Raw genomic sequence first — 4349 nt, 5'->3', positions numbered from 1 at the left:
CTTAGTTTATATTTTTAATTATATTATTACATACTATTATAGTTTATTTAACTATGCACACTAATTTTACATATAAAATTTGTACAGTTGTCATCTTATATTATAATTAGCACTATAATTTTTTTTGAATATGGAGAACATCGGTATTGATGATTGTTTTGAGATTCAAAATACTTCGATCCTTAAAACAGTAGAAGTACATATAATACATATACATATACACTGTCGTTGAGACATTTTTAACTTGAAATGTACTTAATATGGGAATAGATATCTGACAATAATTTTTGAAGCAAGGAAATTCAAGCTTATAATTACAATACTGCAGAATACAAATATTAACATTTTATCAATATTATAATTTCTTATTCAACAATATAAATCTAATAAACACACTGTACGTACACTGTTGAAAAAAATATCGAAACATAAATAAACACCGCATGTCACAAACAGTCCACTCAAGTTTTTGGGTTAATTTAACACAAGATGAATATGTTACAAGATTATACAAATATTATATAAGAAAATAAATACAAAGAAAAGATAATATCGACATAGTTTAGAAAAAAACTGTCGAAGAATTTTTTTTCCAAAATTATCATTTATAATATGTTAAATAACACGTATTTCATTCATTTAGAATTTATGTTTTAAAATATATTATTTTTATATTACTTGTTCGTTTACTCATAAATTATGTCATTTTGATGAAAAACGTTGAATATCCAATTTCATACAAAATCTTTAAATAACATTATGTTAAATTAATACTCGAATATGTTAAAAAATTCAACACAAACTGTTAAACAGTTCAGAATGTAATCAGGTGGATCATTTCCAATACAAATACACAATTTTTTTACTGTGTAACAATTACATTATTGAGTAACAAATTGTAACACAGATAGTTATACTATAATATTACTATATTATAGTACTGTTTACCAATTGAAAATCCATATCTCTCTTTAAGAAAACTCTTCGAGAAAACATTGAGTAGACCTATACGTAATAATTACATAATAACTTCTAATAATAATTGTGTGCGTGCGTGCGTGCGTGCGTGCGTGCGTGCGCGCGCGCGCGCGCGCGCGTGTGTGTGTGTGTGTGTGTGTGTATAAAAAAATCTCCTATTATGAGATAGGTGTCTAATATGAGATAGCGGTGATAAATAAACTAACTAAACAAATCTATCTATTGATTTCACCATGAATTTATTACTCTTGGGTTGAAAACTGTTTAGTGGAAAATGCATTATTAGATCGTGCTAGTAGTAGTTGCAAAAAAAAATTTTAGAATTTGGATGTCCTCAAGTTTCATTGAGATGAGTCTTTGAGCCTTGTTTATTATTTAATAAGTAAATATTTGGCAATAAATTCTTGATATAGTGGTAAAGTAAGATTATATTAATAAAAAAATACGAGATACGTTAAATTGTTTAATTACAGAAGTTAGATTTAATGATCATAAAATCATAAGACGGAATTCATAATATGAGATATTCATGATACTTTTAATACGAAGTAACCTATACTACTATGTCGGAGTGACTATAGTTGCTGTATAAATGTTATTATTACAATAATAAAAAGGATAATCGGAATGAACATCGAATTGCAATGCTTGGTACCAACTACCTGAAGACGAATCCTGGGTGGAATAAATCGCATGCTCATTTTGCGCGCACATTGGCTGTGTTTGTTTGTATTTTAGAAACATTAAATAAAGTTTTAATTGCAATATTGATTCTATACTTTGCGCTTTATTATTGATTTGTCGAGATATCTCATATTATGAGCACAATTTTTTGACTTTGCGATTTGCTCACTTTTTATCACATTTCTTTAATTTTTAGAAAAAAATAGGTATTTGAATTAAATTTTACATAACTAAGTAAAGTTTATTAAATTTCCTTCAAAATGACCTATTATTATTTTTTTTTTAATTCTGCCCATATACTTCCAGCATTTACCCAAAATGAACTCAGTATCTTATAATAGAGACCTTTTCTCTAATTCAATACCTACTAACAATATTATAGAATTAGGAATATGCATTGTACATGTAATTAATAATGATTTTTAATTGGGGTGTAAAATCACAGCAGATGATCGAAAAAAATGCTAAGTGATTTATATTTAGTTAATGAGTTATATTTAGTTTAGCAATCGCGAACATGTCATGCATCGTACACATTCTAAGGAAAATTAAAAAAAATGTGATTTCATTTTTATTTTAGTCATTTCTTAGTGAGCTAGAGTTTCTTATTTATCAGAATATAATACCAGCGGCGCAAACATTGTTGTTCTCGAAAGTGCACATCTTGCATTTGTAATCACGCTGATTTACACTGCTCGCAATATAGGCACGCATAGAAAAAATTTCTACGATAATGTTGATTATTGTGTACTATTTGCACATACATATACACGTATCATTAAGCCACATAAAAATATTCTTCCTTTACAATTGCATCTGGATTAAGAAAATTATAAGAAATCTGATTTACATATACCTTGATTAAATAACATGAAAACTCTAATGTTACTAGAATTGAAATCCAGTAATATGATATAATATAAATATGATATGATATAATGTAACGAATATTATCAGAAATTTAATGGAATATTGTTAATACATATAGTTTTGATGCATATTAGCAAACAATATTTATATTTTTTAATTAGAGAGTAGTTTTTGTGTCTATCGCTATCTTATTTTCCTTGCAATTTCCTTTCTGGCTATACGTATATAAATTTCAATTTATTTTTGGAATATAATCATGTAAAATTGTTTAAAACGGCAATTACATGGAGCTTTAATTTCTCTTCCACTTTCTATTCCAATTTTTTTTAATAAATTTCAATTAACAAATTTAATTAAATCGATACAGATAAACAGCATTCTGATTACATGGAAGAAACCTTTTTGAAATATTTGACATCTTCATAAGAACTTTAACATTCAGTGTAGGAAATATTTTTTATTAAATGAATAAGAAAACAGAAATCTATAATTAGAAATTAATATTAATCATTAATTTGATTTTGATTTTTCAATATGATAACTATCGTGTTGAATTTAAGATGACCAACTCCTTAAAGGAACAAAGAAGGACATTAAAAAAAAGTCAGTGTTCATTCACCAATTAAATTTTAATAGATAAACATTTAAAAAAACAATGTTTTTAACAAAACACATATAAATAGTATTATATTATTATATTTGTAAGTAACTAATAATAAATAACTAAATTTATAATAATTAATAATAAATAACTTATTGTAATAATAAATAATTTATTGTACAATACAACATTACAATAAAAATTATATCAAGTTATGAGACCACATTTTATTTTTTTAAATTATATTTTTACTAATTGTATTTTATGAATAATATCTGGATTTTTAAATTTAAAAAATCATAAAATTCTTCACATATTAATCGAAAATTATATTTCACACTTATTATACGAAACTTTCACTTACTATTTTCACTTATTAATTCACATTTATTACATTTAAAAGAGGGGATAATCATTTCTATTTAGGGTAAACAAAAAAACGAGACACGTTGTAAAATGGGACAAAGAGTTAAAATTTGATTATTTCTCCTAATTTGGAACGATTACACTAACAATGACGTATCTTAAAAATTTCACATCGGGATTTTGCGTCGTAATATCTCCGTAAGGCGCGTAAAAAAAAAAAATAAAAGCACTTTTATTATACGCTTTTATTATTCGAGTGGAAGCTATCGATTGAGCGTACGTAGAAACTTGATCAGTTTAATCGTTATTGAGATCCAATAATCTCAATCTCCCGGAACTCGCGATCTCGCGTAAAAGAACAAGTGTCGCTGTGCTTGTGTTAGCTCGGAGTTACAATAGATTTTTAAGCCTTAAGCCATAAGAAAAGAATCATAATTGGTTATTCTTTTCGCATTCAATTGTAATTGGTCAATTTCTTATGTCTTAAGACATAAAACACCTATTGTAGATCCGGATTTAACTACCATGTCTCCCGATAAGATATTGATGCTGCAACGCTCCTCCTTCATTGTTTGTAGCAAGCGTTTTAATAATGAGTTAATAAGATTTTAGTATTTTTACTTGCAAATTAAGGACTAATCTTTTATCGATAAATTTTTTTTTACTTTTTTATTCGTAAGATAAAAAAAATATCCTTTACGTTTTCATCGAGGTTTTCATTGCTTATACATCAAGGTCCTTAAATGCCAGGTATTTTAAAGAGATCATTTTTGCCGAGATAATCGAAATACTGCTATTGACTTGTATCAATTTAATGAATAAAAATTATTGAAGAAAGTTGTCAAGAAAT

General features: G+C 26.2%; 1 protein-coding gene across 3 annotated transcripts in view; it reads left to right on the top strand.

Moving 5' to 3' along the window:
* LOC108688621 (peroxidase-like) overlaps positions 1-4349 on the top strand; it is a 35199-nt gene that overhangs the window by 12099 nt on the left and 18751 nt on the right. The window lies entirely within an intron of this gene.

This window comes from Atta colombica, unplaced genomic scaffold (genome assembly GCF_001594045.1).
Source record: "Atta colombica isolate Treedump-2 unplaced genomic scaffold, Acol1.0 scaffold236, whole genome shotgun sequence".
Classification (NCBI taxonomy): Eukaryota; Metazoa; Arthropoda; class Insecta; order Hymenoptera; family Formicidae; genus Atta; species Atta colombica.
This window is presented reverse-complemented; position numbering and strand designations above follow the sequence as displayed.